The sequence below is a fragment of the Dama dama genome, chromosome 6 (assembly GCF_033118175.1).
Source record: "Dama dama isolate Ldn47 chromosome 6, ASM3311817v1, whole genome shotgun sequence".
NCBI classification, from domain to species: domain Eukaryota; kingdom Metazoa; phylum Chordata; class Mammalia; order Artiodactyla; family Cervidae; genus Dama; species Dama dama.
The window spans coordinates 38,587,643-38,612,075 of record NC_083686.1 but is presented as its reverse complement, the minus strand read 5'-3'; the positions used below and the strand labels follow the sequence as shown (position 1 = coordinate 38,612,075).

The following is a 24,433-nucleotide window of genomic DNA, read 5'->3' as shown; positions in this document are numbered from 1 at the left end:
TGACAATTAGGGAATTTTTTGACAGAATTCTCAGTGAGTGAAGAAGACAGACGTGACTGGAAGTAATTAGAGGGTGAAGTGGCTGTGAGGTATTGGAATCATTATTTTTTGGTTGCTAAGGTGAGGAATTTGACAGTGAAATGAAAAAGATATGTATGTTTTTGAATGTATGTCTTTTTTTTTAAGCATCAGAGACTTTCATATATTCCTGAGAAAGATGGTGTCCAGAGACCCTCAGCTTTATTCACCTTTGTGTCTTAGATACGTGTGTAATGCCTGAAGCAAAGCAAATGCAGGACAAGGGGATGGTAGATGAATGAAAGCAGCTTTTCCTTCTCCTTTCATTACAGGCAGGGCAACCCATTCCAGTGTTCTTGCCTGGAGAATCCTAGGGATGGCGGAACCTGGTGGGCTGCCGTCTGTGGGGTCACACAGAGTCGGACACGACTGATGCGACTTAGCAGCAGCAGCAGCATGTGCCTAAGAGCAGGCACTAGATTGAGTTTGCTTGGACTGAATTAGTTTGGTGACACATACTTGAGCAAGTTCCTTAAAGGTTTTGTGGCTCAGCTTTTCCATATGTAAAATGGGTATAATTCTGGACTGAACAAGAAATAAATGAAGAAAAACAAAGACAAACCGAAAACATTTATATTGTTTATAATAGGGCATAAAACCTTGATATATGGTTAATTTTATTATTAAATGCTTTTATTTAGGAAAAATATTTACAGTCATTTTCTCTTTTAACCAGCTCTTACTTTTCTTTTATCTGAAACTTTAATCATTGGCTTAATTCTATTACATATTAGTGAAGCAGAAATTTATTCACCTTCTATTACATGCCAAGCTTTGTGCTAGTTGATGCAAATGTAGAAATGAATTAAATATAACCATGTACCTTTAGGCCTGTTCTCTAGGAAGAGACACATATACGTGAACAAATGAGAATAGTAAAGTATTCTTTACTTTTTGATACAGTTGTGAATAGAAATTTTTATGAATTTGTCAGAAAAAACTTTACAGGGAAAGAGATTTGTAAATATTATAGAAGTGAGATTTACTTTGCAATGGACAAGATTAATGAATGTATTATTAATATTGATGATTATGGAGCTGTTCCTGAATCTTTAATTTTACAGTAGAGCAAGCAGACAGAATAATTTGCAAGGCTCAAGTTCTAGTGTACAATAAAAAATGTTAGGATTCTGATGTACAATAAGAATGTTGTGCAAATCCCTCAGAAATATTAAGAATGTAATCTTGGCATTTAGGTACAACTGTCTTATATGAATAACTTTTAACTAAGGGAAAGAAAATAATTTGAAGATCCTATGTTCTCTTTTGTGAATGACAGTGAAAACAATTAATTTGAGTCTTTTCTATGGCAGGCTTTGTTTTTCCATAGGATGTTCTAAAAGTTAAGGACACATAACCAAAAAAAAGAAAAAGAAAAAAGAAATATCAGTGAATGTTATGGTAAATAGTAATTTTGGGATACAGAGATGGCTTATTTACATTATTTGTTGAACACAAAGGCTTTGTAGAGTATTATTAGTTGCTAAATTCATAGGAAACAAAGTTATATCATTGACCTTCGGTTCAGTTCAGTACAGTTGCTCAGTCGTGTCCGACTCTTCGCGACCCCATGAATTGCAGCATACCAGGCCTCCCTGTCCATCACCAACTCTCGGAGTTTACTCAAACTCATGTCCATTGAGTCAGTGATGCAATCCAGCCATCTCATCGTCTGTCGTCCCCTTCTCCTCCTGTCATCCCCAATCCCTGCCAGCATCAGGGTCTTTTCCAATGAGTCAACTCTTCACATGAGGTGGCCAAAGTATTGGAGTTTCAGCTTCAGCGTCAGTCCTTCCAGTGAACACCCAGGACTGATCTCCTTTACGATGGACTGGTTGGATCTCCTTGCAGTCCAAGGGACTCTCAAGAGTCTTCTCCAACACCACAGTTCAAAAGCATCAATTCTTCAGCACTCAGCTTTCTTCACAGTCCAACTCTCACATCCATACATGACCACTGGAAAAACCATAGCCTTGACCAGATGGACCTTTGTTGTTAAAGTAATGTCTCTGCTTTTTAATATGCTATCTAGGTTGGTCATAACTTTTCTTCCAAGGAGTAAGTGTCTTTTAATTTCATGGCTGCAGTCACCATCTGCAGTGATTTTGGAGCCCCAAAAAGTAAAGTCTGACACTGCTTCCACTGTTTCCCCATCTATTTGCCATGAAGTGATGGAACCAGATGCCGTGATCTTAGTTTTCTGAATGTTGAGCTTTAAGTCAAAATTTTTACTCTCCTCTTTCACTTTCATCCAGAAGCTCTTTAGTTCTTTTTCACTTTCTGCCATAAGGGTGGTGTCATCTGCATATCTGAGATTATTGATATTTCTCCTGGCAATCTTGATTCCAGCTTGTGCTTCTTCCAGGCCAGTGTTTCTCATTATATACTCTGCATATAAGTTAAATAAGCAGGGTGACAATATACAGCCTTGACATACTCCTTTTCCTATTTGGAACCAGTCTGTTGGTCCCTGTCAGGTTCTAACTGTTGCTTCCTCACCTGCATATAGGTTTCTCAAGAGGCAGTCAGGTGATCATTGACCTTAGATGCTGGTAATTTTTTTTTTTCAAGGAGAACCTGTAGCAAGAAGGAAGAGTGAGAACATTTCAAATAGCAAAATTAAACAAAAACTGAGAAATGTCCTCATTGTGTTATTTTTAGTTTTTTCACCCTAAATCTTAATGAGTATATTAACTTCATCAATACTGTAATAGATTTTATTAACAGGAAAGACCTGCCTATCTCAAAGCTATAGTGATAAGGAATTACCTGCTGTTTAGGATCTAAAGCATAAATTTATTTCACTTGAGTGCTATTATACTTCATCTATTTATCCAAATGTAATGTATCGCCTCCAAAGATAAATCTATTTTTCCCTGCAGGATTTTGTTGCTGATTAAATTAATATAAATTGCTGTCCAACTTTTATTATGTCACTGTTGTCCAATTGTACAAAGTTACATTTTATTTGAAATGATTATTTTCTCACTAAAGAACATGTATGCTTAATAAGAATCCAAGTATTTTAGGCTAATCTAACAAACTATATTAGAATGCAATGGAAAAATTTAAAATAAATATCTTCTCACTGTGCTCTGATTGAACATTCTGAAGAGAATTTTCACAAGCTGGGGCATTTTCTTGTGCTTCTTTGTTTACTATTGATTTGTTCTATAGCAGTTTCTATTGCATGTCACATGTCAAAGGGTCCCTTGATTCTCTGTGTAAAAGATCATGATATTTGAATCATGAAATTTTAAGCATTTTTTATTGGAACCTGAAGGAGGTAAAATAAATTGGGATACTGTTAACAGCACTGCTATGTTACTAGCTTAGAGAAAAAGAATACTGTTCATTATGATTGAATTCAGGGCTCATTTCTAAAAGTGACATAGATTTATAGTTTCTTTTCTGTCAGTCCTGCTTGGTCCCCATGGTACTAGATCTTTTTTGAAGTACATAAGAAAGAGTTAGTGCTAATGGCAAGATTTTTTTCTATAAAGTTATATTTTAAAGTTAGATTTGAGAAATGTTAGCAAAGCCACTCTGATTTTTTGAAACTGTGATGAATTATGACTACCAAATATAGGTTTTGATTAATATTCATAAAACAGATCTTACATTTTCTTTGTTTTGTCAAAATACCTGCCAAGATCTTATGTTAACTGCTGCAACCATGGAGATTCCTCAGACGCCTTGATAATATTTCAGGGATTTAAACTTCAATTCAAGAATGTTAAATCAGGGATAAGTGAAGTTCCTAAATTCTGTTACCTCAGTAGATTTACAGACTCTGTGTGTTTAGTATTGAAATCTATAGACATCATCCTATTCATATTGAAGCAAATATGTAGACTGTGTAATGATGAAAAAAATAATGACAGCCTTAATTTCAAAACGCACATGATGTTACACAAGAATTTTAGTTAAGAATTTAGACTTTACTCTTAAAAGATTAAATGGCTTCTCAGAAAAATCTGGCAGCATCACAGTCAGTCTTGGCCCAGGGACATTTTTTGGGCTGTGTTCAGTTTGGGTCATAAGGTTCCTAATATTTATCATTATATTTAAACGTCAGATTTTGTGTTGTGCAATAGCTACTCTTCTATCTTCTGGTGAATTCCTTTCTGTATTAAGTATTTAAAAACCTTCATTAACATAATCAAGTATTCAACAAATATCCTTGCATATCAATACTATTTAAGAGTGATTATTGTTTCTAGGGAATTTCAATCCCACCTCCTACTTCCCATTTTATTCATTTGTTAAGCAAAAACTTGAACTCAGCTAATGTGGGAAAAAAAAAATGATGACATATACAGGAATAAATGAAAAGATAATGCACTAAATCTTTGTAGTTTGAAAAAAAAGTGTACTGTAATATGTCTGATACCTAATTTTAAAAATCTTTTATAACTTTTCAATAATTTTTTGTTCAATTTATCTAGTTTCAACTGTAGTGTGGGTCTCCATGTATGCGCATGCTCGACTCTTGAGATCCCACGGACTGTAACCTGCCAGGCTTCTTCTAGCCATGGTGTTTCCCAGGCATGAATACTGGAGTGGGTTGCCATTTCCTTCTTCTCCTACATTGGCAGGCAGATTTTTTTTTTTTTTTATCAAGAGCCACTTGGGAATCCCATAAAAATAGTATAAAATCAAAAAAGACAACTGTATTAGAGACATTAATGAAATTCCTCATGATTATGTTAAGAGTATTCATGGTCAGAATTTTTTCTGATAATATGGTCAAGCACTGGCTTGGTGGCCATTCATGTTTTGTTACTAATAAGCTGCAGTAACATTTACTTTATTTAAAGAGGTAATGATCCACATCAATAATTATCAAAAAGAGCTGAACCAAAAAAGCCTGAAACTTTTTTTCTTTGTAAAATCATTAATGTTACAAGAACCATTTAATTCTCTGAACAAAACTACTTGGTACAAAAATATGTGGAATCAAGAATTTGAACTATACCCTTTAGCTCCTTAGCTTCCCTGATAGTTCAGTTGGTAAAGAAGACTCCTGCAATGCAGTAGACCTGAGTTGGATTCCTGGGTTGGGAAGATTCCTCTGGAGAAGGGATAGGCGACCCACTCCAGTCTTCTTGGCTTCCCTGGTGGCTCAGCTGGTAAAGAATCTCCCCACAATGCAGGAGAACTGGGGTCAATCCCTGGGTTGGGAAGATGCCCTGAAAAGGGAAAGGCTACCCACTCTAGTATTCTGGCTGGGAGAATTCCATGGACTATATAGTACATGGGATTGCAAAGAGTCTTGGACGAGACTGAGCAAATTTCACTCTCACTTTAGCTCATTGTAAACAGAAATCTATTCCTACTGTATTTATATTTTCTTGGTAAATGTATTTCAGTACTAAGAAGTGTGTATAGGGGAAGGATGCAGAGAGCTTAGCGAAGTTTATAACATTATCTCTTTCTCACTTGGCTTAGGAGATTTAAAAGTTTGTGCATACATACTACTGTATATAAAATAAACAACAAGAACCTACTGTATTGCACAGGAACCTATATTCAGTATCTGGTAATAACCTATCATGGGAAAGAATTTCAAAAAGAATAGATAGATGTGGCGGGTGGGGGGGAATCGGTGGGTGTGTTTGTGTGTGTGTGTGTATAAAATTGAGTCACTTTGCTGTTCACCTTAAAGTAATACAGCATTTTAAATCCACTATACTTCAATTAATAATTATTTTGAAATATATTTTGTGTTTGAGTTACTACTTTCTCTCTACTCTTATGGTTTCTCTTTATCTTTATTAATTTAAAAACTATATTTTGTGGTGCTCCTATGTTGGGTGCATATATATTTATAATTGTTATATCTTCTTCTTGCATTAATCCTTTGATCATTATGTAGTGTCCTTCTTTGTCTCTTTTCACATCCTTTATTTGAAAGTCTATTTTATCTGATATGAGTATTGCGACTCCTGCTTTCTTTTGGTCTCCGTTTGCATGAAATATTTTTTTCCAGCCCTTCACTTTTAGTCTGTATGTGTCTCTTGTTTTGAGGTGGGTCTCTTGTAGACAGCATATATAGGGGTCTTGTTTTTGTATCCATTCAGCCAATCTTTGTCTTTTGGTTGGGGCATTCAACCCATTTACATTTAGGGTAATTATTGATAGGTGTGGTCCCGTTGCCATTTACTTTGTTGTTTTGGGTTCACGTTTATACAACCTTTCTGCATTTCCTATCTAGAGAAGATCCTTTAGCATTTGTTGAAGAGCTGGTTTGGTGGTGCTGAATTCTCTCAGCTTTTGCTTATCTGTAAAGCTTTTGAATTCTCCTTCATATCTGAATGTATACTATCTATGGTGAAACAGATCACTAGCCCAGGTGGGATGCATGAGACAAGTGCTCGGGCCTGGTGCACTGGGAAGACCCAGGGGAATCAGGTGGAGAGGGAGGTGGGAGGGGGGATCGGGATTGGGAATACATGTAAATCCATGGCTGATTCATATCAATGTATGACAAAACCCACTGAAATGTTGTGAAGTAATTAGCCTCCAACTAATAAAAAAAAAAATAAAAAAATTAAAAAAAACTATATTTTGGCACAAAATGTATAAAAGCTCGTTGACTTTTAATGTTTAATTCATTACATTTCTCTTCTTTAAAAAAGGCTTGAAGAAGATGATTGCAAGTTTTCCTTTGTTCTGACACACCAAAATTACCCAAATATGGAGTCTGTACTTTTTAAATATATAAAATAATTTCTAGTTAATTTCTCCATAGAGTATCTTAAGTGTCATATGTTTCATTTTTATTTCCATATAAATTTTCTTTGAGAATAGAGCATAGAATAATAATTACTTCACTTGGAATGTGATCTCCCCAAACCAATAAATTGTTGATCCTTATCAGAGTAATTTTTATAGGTATCTTGGATTAACACTGTGCTAAAAGGATTAATGCTATATTTCTTTCCAGATAATTTTGTGTTTTCTGGTTAATTTTTAAGATACACACACTCACACTGAGACACGTATTTGTATCACGGGTGATTCTGGTAATGGGGTTAGTGAGCCTTTGCTTTCTTGGCTAGACCACTGTAAGTCAGCAAAGCAAAAGATGAAGAAAAAAAGAAGGAAACAGTGTGGTCATGTCTGAGAGGAGCTAATGGATGCTTTTGGTTTAATGATATCTGAAATGTATTTTTCAATGCTCCTTAGAATTCAAAGACACTTTTCCATTAACTGTTTTAGCCCCAGGGAATACTGATGTTCTCCACAATGCCATTCTGTCTCTGCTATGTATTTTCATTTCTGAATCTTTAATATTTAAGAAATCCAGTGTGGGGCTATTTGACTCTTTTCTGTTTGAGATGAAGTGAATCATTTCTGTATCTTTGTCTTGGATTTGGATGGTGAAATTGTTTTACATTGGATGTTTACTGGCAATATTCAGCAAATTTTCGCTTAAGTACTAACTTGTAATAATACATCCATTTCCATCAAAGATTTTTAAAGGTGCCTGTGAGTGCACATATGTGTATGTTTTATGTTCATATGAAATAATAATATAATTATTTCAGATAATATTTCAATGGTGTAGAAAATGTATGGATACACTGTAAAAATGCTCTTTTCTTTCTATACCATGGGTCCAATAGGAAATATTCATTGTCTTTTCACTCTTTGATTGATTGGTTAATATTTGTTGCTATACTTCACTTGAACTGGTGAAGTTTTTCCTTTTTTTTTTTTATCTTAGTTATGGGCAGATTAACTCTATACAAATTGTCAAAGAAATGCTTCTTTGACATCTTGATTCACAAATATTTTTTTTCTTTTTTGACACCAGGCTCCCAAACAGATTGAAATTTTACTGTTAGAAGAAAATTAATAAACCACAAATACCTCCGTATAAACCAACTATTCATGCTTTGTTGTTATTGGTGTTCAGTCGCTGAACCTTGTTGAGCTCTTTGTGACCCCATGGGCTGCAGCACACCAGGCTTTTCCGTCCTTCACTATTGCACTGAGTTTGATCAAACTTATATCCATTGAGTCAGTGATGTCATCCAACCATTTCATTCTGTCACCTGTTTCTCCTCTTACCCTCAATCTTTCCCAGCATCAGGGTCCTTTCCAGAGTAGTTAGTCTCTTCACATCAGATGGCCAAAGTATTGGAGGTTCAGCATCAGTCCTTCCAATGAATATTCAAGGTTGATTTCCTTTTATTTCAGTTCAGTTGCAAAGTTATGGGCAACTCTTTGTGACCCCATGGACTGCAGCACACCAGGCTTCCCTGTCCATTACCAACTCCTGGAGTTTGCTCAAACTCATGTCCATCCAGTCAGTGATGTCATCCAGCCACCTCATCTTCTGTCTGCCCCTTCTCCTGCTTTCAGTCTTTCCCAGCATCAGGATTTTTATTTTTTTTTCCTAAGGAGTCAGTTCTGGGCATCAGCTGGCCAAAGTATTGGAGTTTCAGCTTCAGCAAAGGTCCTTCCAATGAATATTCAGGACTGATTTCCTTTAGGATTGACTGGTTTGATCTCCTTGCAATCCAAGGGACTCTCAAGAGTCTTCTCTAGCACGACAGTTCAAAACTATGAATTCTTCAGTACTGAACCTTCTTTATGATCTAACCCTCACATCAGTACATGAGTACTGGAAAAATTAAAAAAACAACAAAACAACCATAGCTTTGACTGTATGGACTTTTGTTGGCAAAGTGTTATCTCTGCTTTTTAATACACTGCACTGGTTTGTCATAGCTTTCCTTCTACAGAGCAAGCGTCTTAATTTCATGGCTGCACTCACCATTCACAGTGATTTTGGAGCCGAAGAGAATAAACTCTGTCACTGCTTTCACACTTTCTCCTTTTATTTACCATGAAGTGATTAGACTGGATGCTATGATCTTAGTTTTTTGAATGTTGAATTTTAAGCTAGCTTTTCCACTCTTCTCTTTCACCCTCATTAACAGGCTCTTTAGTTCCTCTTCACTTTCTGATATGAGAGTGATATCATCTGCATCTGAGGTTGTTAATATGTCTCCCTACAATCTTGATTCCAGCTTGTGATTTATCCAGCCTGGCAATTTTGCATGATGTACTCTGCAAAGAAGGTAAATCAGGAGGGTGACAACATACAGGCTTGTCATGCTCCGTTCCCATTGTTGAACTAGATCTATTTCTGGTTCTAACTGTTGCTTCTTAACCAGCATACAGATTTCTCAGGAGACAGATAAGGTGATCTGGTGTTCCAATCTTTTTAAGAACTTTCCTTGTTCGTTGTCATCCACACAAAGTCTTTAGAGTAGTCACTGAAGCAGAAGGAAATGTTTTTCTAATTCCCTTACTGTCTCCATAATCCAATGAATGTTGGAAATTTGATCTCTGGTTTGAGGGTGTATTTATCTCTTTTTTTCTTCTTCTTCTTCCTGTTTTATTAGTTAAAATTGACATACAACTGAGTATTAGTTTAAGTTGTACAGCATAATGATTTTATATATATATAAATTTTGTATAAATATATAAAAACTATTTATATATTATGATATATATATCATTTATATATATATAATGATTTTATTTTATATTAAATGAATGGGTTATTGCCACAATAAATTTAGTGAACATCTATTGCCTTATACTGGTATAATATTTAAAACAAAAATTTTTTTTTTTTTTTTTCACTGAGAACTCTTAGGATTTACTCTGTTGATAACTTTCATAGATAAATACAACAGAGTTAATTATATTGATTGTGCGTTATATCTCTACTATTCATTTATCTTGTAACTGGAACTTTGTGTCTTTTGACTACCTTTGTCCCCATACAAAGATACTGAATTGTTATTGACTATGTTACCCAGTCTGTACATTTCATCCTTCTAACTCATTTATTTTGTAATTAGAAGAATCAGATACTAAAGTATACATTTTCATTAAAGGTAATAAATAAGACATCATAAAGAAAAAAGAAAGAAGAGACCCTTTTCAAAAGACCATTATTTTATTTGACTAAATAATCTTATTGCTTTACAAAGAAAAATAATTATCTGCCTTTTATTTTAAGAGGTTTAGGGGAAAAAAGTTAGGGCTATAAGCTTTGTGTTTAAACTATGTTATGTTTCATGAATAACATTAAAAATTATTGCTATAGTACATATTCCAAAAAGCAAGACTATGTTTCTTTGGAAATGCAAGTTTCTGAGATATTTCAGAGCATACCTTAGTTTTTTTTTTAATATTCTTGAAAGGTAAATCAGTGTCTCCACAACATGAAGAAATAGTCTTTTGAGTGCTTTCAACTCTGTCTTATTCAGTAATCATAGATGTACTAGGGGGAAAAAAAGCCAGATAACATAGATAATCATTGTTTCTAAAAAGTAAAGTTTTGTAATTATTCTAAATCACAAAATTTTAACTGTTCCAAAGTTAGTGCAAATATAGTTATTGTTTCAAAATATATTTTTAACCTAATGATGCCTCAGCTGTTTCCACGGTAGAAAATCATGTACTTTGGCTCTTTATCTGCCTTCACTATGAATTATATAGTTATAATATATATATATATATAATATATAATATATAATTTAACTAAATAATAAATATATATAATAAAATGTTGGTTAAATAGGTCCAGATATTACTGTGTATAGTAATCTGCCAGCTTTGTTGTTTCTGATGGATTTTCCATCACAATTGATCTGTGTTTCTTTACTATATTTCTAGCTAGAGCCAAGTGTTGAACAATGATACCATATATCTTTTTTGTACAATTTGCCAATTTTGGTTATTTTAGAACCTAGGTGTTCCTGAATTGTCCTTGTGAATCATCACCGTTCTGCAGAGAAAAGACTGAAGAAATAAATGATTTATGTACTGAAGAGTCAATGTGATTTTTAAACTACATAACTCAAAGATATTTTTACCAAAGGCAGGGAGAAGAGCTTTTTCTAGGGAATCAAAACTGCAGTATCTTTAAATAAATAGAAGCCATTAAGTCATTTTAGAAATCTTAATTATTAAGAAAGTCAAATTATATGAGGCAAGCTTCTTGCAGGCATTTATATTAAATAGTACTCTTTGTCACAATAATTTCAGGCAGCCACTTTTGTACTGCTCCTTTTCAAATTTTGTTTCCTTATGCTTTCTCAGTTGCATAGTTTCTAGAATGGATTACTTTTAGCCTAAACTCAGTTAAGTATAACTTAGAAGTAATTCTATAGCATCCTCTTATCTAATGGGAAATAAAAAACAGTCACTGTATGTAAAAGAGTATCTTGCTCAAATTTCATTTGATTTCATTGATGTGTGTAGATTTTCAACACTTTGAAAAGTATAGACAACCAGAGGATGGAGTGTAAGGACTTCGAGGTGAGATGTGTATGGTTTGTGTGGCTTGATCTTCATGCATTTTCACAGTTCTTAATGGGACTATTTTTTTCAACAACAACAACTTGGTTATTCTTCCCAATAAATAAGACTGTTTTTTTGTTCCTTTGTTTTTACCAGTTGTCTTAATTAAATCACCATATTTAATTGGTTTAATTATCTTTCTACATCAGAAAATGTGTGCTGTTATTTGTGTAGACATCTTTGGGAGTCATTCAGTTTAATTTTTTAAGTGAAAATTCTTGACATTATTATAATTTAAGATGACACTTATTTTTAACATTATAAAATATTCCAGATATATAGAAAGTGCACTGAGAGTTAGAAATTGACTATTTGAATGATAACTGCCAGTACTCTTGCCTGGAAAATCCCGTGGACTGAGGAGCCTGGTAGGCTACAGTCCATGGGGTCCCAAAGAGTCAGACAGGACTGAACAACTTCACTTTCACTTTGTTTCATCTATTCATATGCATTCTGTTTTATTAGGTTACTTAAATCACAATATTTACTGAATAAAAATGAATATGATAAAATATTATATGTTATCATTGTATTAATATTATATGACATTTATATAAATTATGTGTTACATATATATGAATCAATAAATTAGTGTATTAATGACTAAGTATAATAAGTTATGTTATAAAATTCTTTAATTATGGGAATCTTAACAGGACCTGACTTACATTGATTTTTTTTTTCTCTCTAAATACATCCTTTATTTTTCTGTATTTAAGGACATTAGTGAAACCTGTTTAGGGTTTCCTTTTCTGTTGAGGTACTACCACTAGGAAATTTTCAATATATTTCTTTTCCTTGACATTTTCTTTCCCAGACTGTCAGTTACTGATTCCCAGATGTAATTGCATTTTAGTTTTTCCCAATGTTGCTCAGGTCAGCTTCTATAGTGATAGGGCTAGAAATATGATGAATGGAACATAAAGATGATTTCATTCTGATTTTATTTAATTCCTGTTTACTGTTTTGCCTACTAGTTAAACCGTGGAAGTTGAGGAAATGTTGCTGATGTGAAAATAAATTTCTTTACCCTCAGGAGCAATACCCATAGCTCCATCATATACTTGTTTTATAACTCCTGAAGAATAGATGTTATAATGAGATTATTATTTCTACTAAATTATACATATTTTATTATAAAGATTAAATATAGTTTAGATATAATATTTTTCCCCATGAAAAATATACTTTGAGGTACAAGCAGCTGTCTTAAAAGTTGAGTTTTGTAAAATGACATGTTTCATAATTTGGTAGCTACCTGTAAATGCTAAATCATCAAAGTATTAATAGAAAAGTGTATTGATGCATTCAAGTTTTTAATCTGTGTTTTGGTGTTATATTAAACCAGACTATGGTAGCTATTGATTTTAAAACCATTAAGTGTATATTTAAATAAACTCTCAGTCATGTTAAAGTTACAGCATAAATATTGCATCATATGCTACAACCTTAGAAACTCTTCCTTAGCATTAATGGTCCCTGACTCCCTTTGGGTATTTCAGGAATTGATACTCCATAATGGGCCATTAAGGAAGATGTTTAATTTGAGACCTATCCAGGTGCACCCTACTGAGATGAGATAATTTCAAAACCTCTAATTTTCCTCCTGCCTGGTTACTACTGATACACTAACTGCAAGGAATGAAACAAAGCAAACATATCTGTATACTCTTAAAGGGCACTACATTTCTTTCATAATCTCAAGAACAAGGCATGTAAAATATATAGATATCTTTATGTTAGGAGGTTCTAAAGGAATTATTTTTAGACCTTATTTGTTACACATTTTTTTTTTAAATCTACTATTTTATAGTAATATCTTTCTTATCAATACTTGTTTAAACTTCTTTTGAAAAGATACATACTGATCTTTTTTTTTTTTTTTTAATGTGAATATCAAGGGTTTAAAGTCAAACTGTTTATATGGAAGAGTTGAATGGGACTGACTAGTCATGATAACGAAACCACAGTGAAACTTGAATATTAGCATCTAGCTCATAATAAGATTTAGCTTCCCCTGCATTCCACTTGGTTTTGGAAAGTCTTCAAAGAAGCTGTAACTAGATGTGTAATTTTTTTTTTTTTTTTCCTTGTGTGTCTGAAGGAATTGTAATAGAATGAATTTGATATCACTACCTCAGTTCTTTTAGCTTTTCTATTCTAGGGTTTACTTTTAATTAAGTTGGTTATTCAGTGACCGTCATTGTTTTCAGAGAAGTAGTGTTCAGACTCCCCACCCTCCCCATTCAGCCTTCTAAACCCATTCTACAGCTTGATATGACTCTAGCATCTAAGTTGACTTTTAAAGTTTATTGTTCCCAGCTATGCAAATACCTTTTTACCTCTGTCAACTGTATTACTATCTGCATTGGTATGATATTTTTAAACTTTTGCTAGAGAAAAGATAATCATGTTTTTTTATTTCTCCAGCAAACCCTGGAACTTAATTTGTAACTCAAACACTCAAACTTATGCTAGATAGAATATATCATCATGATTATCAATTATGAAGTACCCAGGTGATTTCAGTTATAAAATTGTCAAAAAGAAAGCAACATAAAAAAAAAAAAAAAAGAAAGAAAGAAAGCAACATAAGACAATACTAATCTATCCCAATCATGAAGTCAGGGCAGATAGTAAAAATCCAATAAATATTAGAAATGTTTGAGGTTCATGACCTAATCACCTCTCAAAGCCCTCACCTACAAATTCCATCACCTTGGTATTTGTATTCAACATGTGACTCCTTGGGGAAGGGGGACAAACATGCAGTTTATAGTATGTAGGCTATAGAGTCAGTAGTCAAACGAAGTGATGAGATAGAGTAGGATCTTAAGAATGAAAGTACAAACCATGTATCTAGACTATTCAGGTACAAATCTGAGCATTTTATTTTTAGCTTTGTGACCTCAACAAACTCTAACTTCTTGGTCTTGCAATTTCCTCATTTGCCAGTTAGGAATAATAATAGCTCCTTTCTTTGGAGTTGTTACAGAATTAATATTAGTGTTTATTTTTAAAATAAATTAAGGGTGTTACAACAGTGCTTGATAGTAAGGAATCAGTAAATGTTCGCTGTTATTGTGAGGAGGACTTTTATTTTGCCTCATGCTCTAGATTTTGGAATAGATTCACCTTCTCCTGTCAGAAGTGGAATTACTTACTTTGAAATAGAAACCTGATGAATCTGCATGTATTAAATGTAGCTTGCTTGACTTTGTTAATTTCTACTTTCCTTGGAAATAGAAATCAGTCCTTGAATGTTATCATAAATGACATATTATGAAACAGTTGTTGATTTTTTGAATATCCTTTTAAATAATGGCTGTGTTCATCAGGCTTATTTTTCACAGCTAATATTGATGATAAAAGTTTGAGATTTTACTGATGACAAAAGTTTTCATTTGTAAAGACCAGAGTATCTATTTTACAAATCATATACATGGAAAGAGTGTGAGATCCAGTTTTAAGTTTTACCTATCTCATTTCAAACAGCATTATTTCTCAATCTGGTTGCATTAATGCTCTTATTTATACTTAGGTTAATTTCAAACTCACTGATTTTATTTCCTATTGAACATATCAATGGAGGCAAATATCTTATCCAAAGCCTATTGGAAAATACCAGATGCTTTGTAGAATCTCAGGGAAAAGGTTAACTCAAGGACACGTTGCAAGGAAATGATCCTTAGTAAAACATCAATCTATTTCATGGCTAAATGATATGCTGCCCTAAAGCTAAAAATAGCAGTGTTCATTAAATCCAAATTTGTTCCTAAACATTAATAGACACTTGTTAGATCATAACATTATCTGAAAGACAATTAGATGGGACTTTTACTCTAGAGAACTTTCTTATAAAAGTTACCTTTCAGGATTACCTGTTTCCTTACATAACATCAAATTATGTTTGAAATATAATTATAAGGCAATATGTGTTTTACTTAAGCAGTAAAAAATATTTTGTTAGTGTTTCAGACAGTGGGTAGAGATTTAGCATTTCATTGCTTGAAAAGTGTCGTGGGTAAATAATAAAAAATAATTGAATACAAATGGGTCTTTTTTCTCATCACTTTGGAATCTGTGGGACCATAGTAGGGAAGGAATGAGGAAAGAATAAAGACTTCAGTAAAGTTCTAGTGGACATGTAGTTTTACTTTTGGACTATTCTCTCTAACTCTAATTTTTTTTTTTTTCTGTATATTCTTAACTATCTTCTATTTTTTATTTTTCATCCTGATTTGTTCTTTTTCTTTCCACCCTTACAAAATATATAACTTTGATATTCTGTAGTATGGGAAATCGTTGTCTTGACTTTCTCCAAGTAATCTATACTTTAAATCACAGTTCTACACTTGGAGGTCACTGTGAACTCCCAAAGTACAAACTCTGGTTAGTATTGTTACTAATACCACTAGCCTAAATTTTCTTTCCTCTCCATTTTTTTTCTTGGTATGCCAGGACCAATTTAATCTTCTCAAAGTGTTGTGTTTACATTATACTTTCTGATTCTATCCCAGTTTTCACACAACCAATCATCCATTCCTATTGAATATTCTTCTGTCCCAGTCACCACCAAATGTAATCTCATTTACCATTTATAATCCTACTTTTGAATATAAAACCCTTCATTAAGTGAAAACAAGGATTTTTCTCACATATTGAATGCCTGCTCTTGCCAGGTATCTTTATAGGTCGTGTAAGTGTATAACTTTTATTTAAGCCTTCTAACCATCTGGTGGAATAAGTATTAATTTTAGATGTGAACGTTAGAGTATAGAAAAAATTAAGTCATCTGCCTGTGGTCATACAGCTCACAGCTTGAAGAGAGAGAACTTTAAAACTTGCTCATTCCAAAGCTTGTATTATGCCTTCTATTCATGCTGATTCTGATGGCTCTGTTTTATACTTGATGATAGGAAGTTTTTTTTAAAAAAAAAAATGTGCAGAAATAAGGGGCTAAGATGGAGAAGGAAATGGCAACCCACTCCAGTGTTCTTGCCTGGAGAATCCCAGGGATGGGGGAGCCTGGTGGGCTGCAGTCTATGGGATCACACAGAGTCGGACAGGACTGAAGCGACTTACCAGCAGCAGCAAGGGACTGAGAAAGATATGGCCGCATCTGGTTCTAGGTCAAAGCAAACATATACCTAGTGTATGTGAAATTTCTTCCAGGTTGTATTTGTCTTCAATGTGTTATAAAATATACATCTGAGATAAGTAGCAGAGTTAAACACGTAGCCTGTTATCTGGTAGTAATACACTTCCAAGTGCACACCAATGCCATTGTATGTGAAAGTGTGGTAATTTTCTGAAATCAGTGTTTGATCTCAGATAGCATAACAGCTGCTTAGGGGTGTTATGCAAGTTTAGAACCCGGACAAATGTATCATATTATGAAAATGCAAAGTCTCATATTTTTGTGTGGTGTCATGTTAGGTACGATCTAAATACTAGTTAGTTTTTAATTTGATGGTTCACTTAATACTTCTATTTCCTTTAATATCTTAACTAAGTCTCTTTATATCAAACCAAAGATGATTCACATAAATTACTTTCAGAGCAAAATGCTCAAGTGTTTAAGAGTAATTTAGAAGATTTAAAATTTTTTTAAATATATTTTGTATAAATATTTGACTTTCCTGGTTGCTCAGATGATAAATAACCTGCCTACAATGTTAGAGACCCAGGTTCAATCCCTGGGTTGGAACGATCCCCTGGAGAAGGGAATGGTTACCCACTCCAGTATTCTTGGGGCTTTCCTGGTAACTCAGGAGGTAAAGAACCTGCCTGCAATTCAGGAGACCTAGTTTTGATCCCTCTCTCCGTCAGAAAGATACCTTGGAGAAAGGAAGGGCTACCCACTCGCTATAATATTCTTGCCTAGAGAATTCCATGAATTGACTAATACTTTCACTGTAAATATATACTCTCATTTTTGAAAGAAAATGTTTGCAGTGATTTTTATTTATGCAAATTGTGCTTTTAAAATAAAAAAAATAAAATTTCAGAATTCATAGTTGGAAACTAAGTAAATTGAATTCAAATTCTTTGTATAGCTTTCACAACCTGTTCTCTTCTACCCAAATGCTTCTCTATATGATGTTCCCTTGCTCCTTACTTACTCAATAGTTAGAGTTCTATAGTATGCTGTTTTTTATCTGCTCTTAACTTTCTTCATAACAACTCATAACCTAGAATAATCCTTCCCCAACCACTGTTTAGTCAAATTTTATCTACTCATGCTCTAGCACAAGTATCCTTGCAAACTTAAAAATTCCGTAGTCTACTCAAATGCACTCTCATTTGAGAAGTTATATATAATAATTCTCTTGGCAAGCAGCAAGAAAACTTTAAAGAAAAAGTACTTTTTTTAAAGTTTTAGACATTATAAATTATAGCTAACATTTAAAAAAATATGTATTTTACTCAGTCTGAACTTTAAAACTTATTTTGCTTCTACCCAGTGATCATTAACACCAGACATTTAAACATTTTATAGGATGGTGATGGGGGGAAGTTGTGTAACAGTCATCTAATTTTTCTTTTTACTGCTCTACTTCTTTTTCCAAAGAGTTAATTATAACTTGGAGCATCCATTCACAGCAGAATGAGTTTTCCATGTAGAACCATGTTGGAAAGACATGTTTGTGAGAATAGATACCATCTATTGTTTTATATATTAAATTTGAATAATTAGCATTTAAACTCCTTATCTAAGCATCTATACATAATTAAATATTCTATTTGAAATATATTTTCCAGCCTTGTTAAATGAATATTTCTCAGAAACACTTGATCCTTTTTGGTTAATACGGATAAACTTTTTTTGAAAATGTATCACTTTCATTAAGTTACCATATGTCAGTTTTATATTGCTAAGAAGTTAATATTTGTCAATGAAAATAACTGCAAATCATTCAAATTTCAAAATCTGTCTAATAACCCTGGAGGAATATAGATTACATTCAAAAAATATTTATAAACATTTCTAAAGTAGAGTTGGTTTTTTTTTTTTTTTTTTGAGAAAATAGCTACAGTTTAGCTATTTGGAATGAGGAAATGTTGCTGAATGGGAAACTGTTGTTTTATAATTAGCAATGGTGTTATAGAACTATGTACCAATCAGTTATTAAAACAGTGCTGCAAGGCATTTTAAACATTCGGCATGTACCAAACATGTTAAAAAAATCAAGCTCTAAAAATACTTAAATGGCAAAACATGTAAATATAAAAAATGAAATGTGGATTAATATAAATTTGTAAAGTAGATATGGAATATAATTTGTAGTTAGCAGAATTTGTAATAAGTGAATATTTAACTGGTGGGAGGATATAAAAATATTATAAAGAAGATATTATAGTGCCTTCGGTAGGTTATTATAAGGAAAAAAGTACAATAATGACATGCAATTTAATTTGGAAAAGATTGAGGTTAAGTTATTTTATAGATATGTGGTTAAGAATAGCTAAAGTAGAAGCAACAATTCCAAGATGAATGGCATTTACAGGCTAATACTAATCTTTATTTAGAGTGTAGAAAGAAAGCAAATATAAACTTTCAAATATGATTTGAGAAGGATATATGAAAAAATTAAATTGAGAAAAAATTATGCCATCAAAATTTAAGGTACCAGTTTCCTCAAAGTAAATCAATGTCCTAAGTTCAGAAGAACTTTTATTTCAGCAATAACAAAAAAAACATAGTTTTAGCATATAATTGTGCTAGATATGAATTAAATTTAATCTGAATTAAACAAGGAATTTTATTAAATTTTAATCTGAACAAATAAGGAATTTTCCCTGTTTTTTATGAGGAACGAGTTTACTTATATAAGCCTTTGTAGAATGTTTTCCGTATTGTGAATTTTTTTTAATGTTTAGTTGAACATGAATCAAATCACACTTTCCTAATTATAATCTTAAATATTAATGATATAAATTAGAACACTTTCATCAGCCTCAATTTTTCCTTTCTAATATTGTTAAGTGTAATTAAGCTATATAGTTTTGTTGGAGGACAGATATCCTAATCAAGATAAATATATTCCTTCCAAGTTTTTGAGAGCTTCTCTGGCGGCTCAGACAGTATAGAATCTGCCTGCATTGCGGGAGACCCAGGTTTGATCCCTGGGTTGGGAAGATCTCCTGGAGACGGAAATGGCAACCCACTCCATTATTCTTGCCTGGGGAATTCCATGAATAGAGGAGCTTGATGGGCTATAGTCCATGGGGTTGCAAAGAGTCCTTCATGACTGAGCGACTTTCCCTCACTCCAGATTTTTCATACCGTAACAGGCAAAACTGTCTGCTGTCTTCTGATAATCTTCGATCTAAGTTAGAAACTATCTTTCAGTAGTACTTTTAAAGCAACTTAATTTTTAAAGTAATTTAATGGTGGCTCAGACAGTAAAGCATCTGTCTACAATGCGGGAGACCTGGGTTTGATCCCTGGGTTGGGAAGATCCCCTGGAGAAGGAAATGGCAATCCACTCTAGTACTCTTGCCTGGAAAATCCCATGGACAGAGGAGCCTGGTAGACCATGCAGTCCATGGGATTGCGAAGAGTCGGACACGACTGAGTGACTTCAGTATGTTTTATTACTGGAAATTAATATCCTAAGTAACACAGTGTATTTCAAACAAGAAGAACATACTGAAAATTCTTTTTAAAAAATAAAATCTTACATTTTTTTAGTATCCTTTATTCATCTCTAGCTTTCTTAAGGACAGTGTGCATCTTTCTCAAGGAGACTGTGTATGATTTTCCTAAATATGTAAATGAGAGGTGTGAGAGCCAAGCATATGGTCTGTTCCTCACTTTTGAAGAAATTAAGGAAACAAAGGAATCGGTGAATGACAGTCAAGTCCTGGTAGACACGCATGATGACGTGACATCTCTGCATCATGCAATGTGTGCCTTAAGTTGCTTCAGTCTGACTCTGTGGACACTATTGACCATAGCCGCCCAGACTTCTCTGTCCATGGGGATTCTCCAGGTAAGAATGCTGGAGTGGGTTGTCCTACCCTCCTCCAGGGGATCTTCCCAACCCAGGGATTGAACCTGCGTCTCCTGTCTCCTGCATTTCCCTGTGGGTTCTTTTCAGTAGTGCCACCTGGGAAGCCCCAGTGATTTATTGTATTGCTAATCTTCTCAACAAAATAAAGGTGTATATTTTTCTCATATGCAGTTGAAGAAATTGAAATACAGAGAGCTTTGTAAACTTGCCTAGCACCAGAATGTTCAGTCAGCATGTTTTTAAGTCCTTTGCTGTTTCTTTCAAAAGATAATCTGGCAAATTGTGTGTGTGTGCACATGTTTCTAGAATATCTCACTTAACACATATCACATTTTGCACAGCACTTTAAATTATTGGTGAGTATACCTTCTGGCATCCATATTTAACTGAAAGTTGTTTTAAAATGGTGATATTTTAGACTTTCAGCCACATTCTCCTTATTTGACCCATAGTATTAACATAGAGCTTTGTACATGGAAAAGTTTAAAGAAATTCTTTAGAGTTGGGAATATATGTTGAACTTGACTTGTCAAATTCTTTTGATTATTAGTAAATTTTTTTGAGCAATCATTTTGTTCAAATGTGATTTAATGAGTCTTATGTCTTTTCTTGGTTTTTCTTCTTTATGTGTTTTTGAAGAGCTGTGTTTCCGAAATGATTTAAGTAAAAATCCACTTTATATGAAAAGTGACTGGTTTGGCTAAAAACAACATGTAATTGGAAAAAAAAAAAAATCATTCCAAAAAGTTTTCTTTTTTTTAATGTTAGTATTGAAAGTGTAATGGCTTATTTTTCTGTAGATTATTAACACTCTGGTCTGGAACATTATCTACTAAAATTTCAATTTTATTATTTGTACCTCCAAATTAGCATATTATTGTGGGACTGTGAGTGAAAGGTCCATGTATGGTGAGGCTAGAGTGTGAAAGCATGTCAGTGTCCTCAAATAATAGCTTCCATTCATCTAAATTCCTTTCCTTACCTCTGTTTACACACAGGTATTTACATAGTAAACAGTACATGGATACACTATAATCTTGAAAACAAATGTTAATGCATAAATCAAGTTCAAAGTAATCTTAGTAGACATGGTTTTATGCCCTGCCATGATATCCTAAAATAAGTCATTATTATAGATAATCACTTTCTTATACTTTCTATAATTTTCTCCTGTTCCTTCATCAAGTTGAAAAGACATGAAATAAACTGCTGGTTTTCACTAAAACTGCACTTAATTTACTTCATAATTGTGTACTCATATTTCACTATGGAAATAATTTTTTGATTCCTTCAAAGGGTTTCCTTTTTAAGCATGTCTATCTTCTTTCTCTTTGTCCCTCCAGACCTACTTCATATATCCATGCTGTTCCTTTGTTCTCTATTCAGCATAATTGGGTAACCTGTTTAAGCAAAGCCTAAGTCTTTCCTTGAAAACTTGCTATATTTTGTCTATCCCTTTTCACAAGTAACACCCCTGATTATGCTCAAAAGTAAGTAAGTGTTAGTCGCTCAGTCGTGCCCGACTCTTTGGGACCCCATGGACTGCAGCCCACCAGGCTCCTCTTGTTCATGAGATTTTCCAGGCAAGGATAATGGAGTGGGTTGCCATTTCCTTCTCCAGGGGATCTTCCCAACCCAGGGATCAAACCTGGGTTTCCTGCACTGCAGGCAGATTCTTTACCAACTGAGCTACAAGGGAAGCCCCATACATCTTGTTTATTTCTACCATAGAGAGAAGAAAGAGCACTGATATTGGAGGCAGACATTCAGTTTGAAATTCTCAGTAACATGTCTGATTTTCCTTCTCAGTAGACATGAGACAATATTATCTGCATGATAGATCTGTATGGATAATTTAATCATATAATTGTGTAAACCTAGAAAAGTAGTCATATGATAAGAACTAAAAATATTAATTCTTCTCTTTATATTGAGACTTCATTTATTATGATGTTCCTGTTAACAGGAGAAGTTGTGGGAAAAATTTTTCTACATTAGTTGCATTCTCAATAGTATCCACCATGGTAGATATTTAGTATATATTTGTGAAATAGTGAATAAATAACTCACCTAGATGAGTTGCTATTAAAATAGTACTGTGTATATTTATCTTCTACATATATGTGTGTGTGCGTGTGTTTGTGTGTATTTGTCTGTGCACACACACATGTCTCTCGATGCTACGGTTGTAGAGGGGAAGAAAAGGTAATTGAATGTTCGGGGGGGGGATTGTTTACTTGTTGACGTGTCAGTCAATTTACGTATCCTTATTTAAGTATCCATAATCACATGCATGTAAAAGAAGGCTATTTTAAATTAGTACCTGCTTTCAAATTTATTTTCAGAAAGTTATATACTTGTGACACGACAATTAAATATAAGTTCTAAATGTTTTTTTACAAGTCAAAGTGTTGATAAGTAAAACAAGCAACATGTTGCATAGAAATCCTTTTCACATTATTTATCTCAAGCTCATTTTTTCTTGTCAGTGCTTTCTCTGTTTGCAAAAGTAAAATGTTGTGAGAATGTTTATTATGAGCTTAGTTTTTCTATCATGTCTGTGAGTTTAGAAAGAAAATTATTATACCTGTTGTTTCCAGATTTAGTTTATTCCAAGCCTATCTGTATAATAGTGACTCAGTAAATAGTTTTGCTTGAATTTTCAAATGATCTTGCTTCTTACACAACCACAATAAAAAGTATAAGTAGGATAAAATTGAAAATTCATGAGATGTATAAGAATTGTTAAGATATATAGCCCTTTCATACTTATTATTCTGAACAATACATATTTTTATGTATTGCATATAATATATGACAAATTTTAACCTATTTAATGTTCATGTAACCATATGAATTAAGCAACATTGCTTCCCCACCATTAACAGACAGGAAACCAAGGAACTGAATGCTTGAATGACTTATCCAATGTCTTGGTATTAGTAGAGTTGTGTGTATGTTAGTTGCTCAGTCACGTCCGACTCTTTGCAACCCCATGGACTGTAGCCGGCCAGGCTCTGCTGTCCATGGAATTCTCCAGGCAAGAATACTGGAGTGGGTTGCCATTCCCTTCTCTAGGGGATCATCCCAACCCAAGGATTGAACCTGGGTCTCCTGAATTGCAGGCAGATTCTTTACTGTCTGAGGCACCAGGGAAGCCTACTAGTAGAGCTAATAATTCAAATTAGATGGTCTTGCTTCAGAACCCGTGCTCTTAACTACATACTGTGAATTGTAGTGCCAGAAATTCAGATAAATCTGTGTAAGTTTGCCTTATAATGAATGCAAGCACTTCAGAAATATTTTCCAACGTGTTTTGATAGAATGAAAGTTATTATAATCCTCAGTAAACTATCTCTATTTTGAATATTTCTTTCCAGAAAAAAAATTTAGATTTATACTCAAAATGTGAAATACATTTCACACTATTTCACAGTAGTGAAATATATACTGTCAATAGTTGCCCGAATAGAGGGAAAGAGAGAGGAAAGAAAAGAAAGAAAGAAAAGGAAGACCCAGTTAGCACTTGATTGATCAGTTTTAAAGATGCTCACTGTGAAAAACAACATCTTCAAAAGTGAGGTCATGTACCTTCAATACTTCTACTTTCTAAGATATATATGTGCAAACTTTAAAGAGAGAGCAGCTATATCAGTTTGGTTCAGTAAAATAACTTTACAATGCTTAAAATTTTTAGTGTCTTCTATATGTTTTTAACACTTTTAAGCAAAATTCCTTATTTTGAGTTGTAGGATCCTGGAAGATAGGTTGCATGTTTTGTTCAATATTTTGCCCTATTTTCTTAGCACAGTACTTTGTAATTTAGTGGACACTCAGTAAACTTCTGCTAAATGAATTGATTATGATTGAGCATAATTAATTAATATAAATTATAATCTTCACAAATTTAATTACAAAAATAATTAGAAAAGTAATATGGT

The 24,433-nt window shown here is 33.4% G+C and overlaps 1 protein-coding gene across 1 annotated transcript in view; it reads left to right on the top strand.

Annotated features, from left to right (window-relative positions):
- ADGRL3 (adhesion G protein-coupled receptor L3) overlaps positions 1 to 24,433 on the top strand; it is a 927,638-nt gene that overhangs the window by 333,994 nt on the left and 569,211 nt on the right. The gene's annotated exons all lie outside the window — the stretch shown is intronic.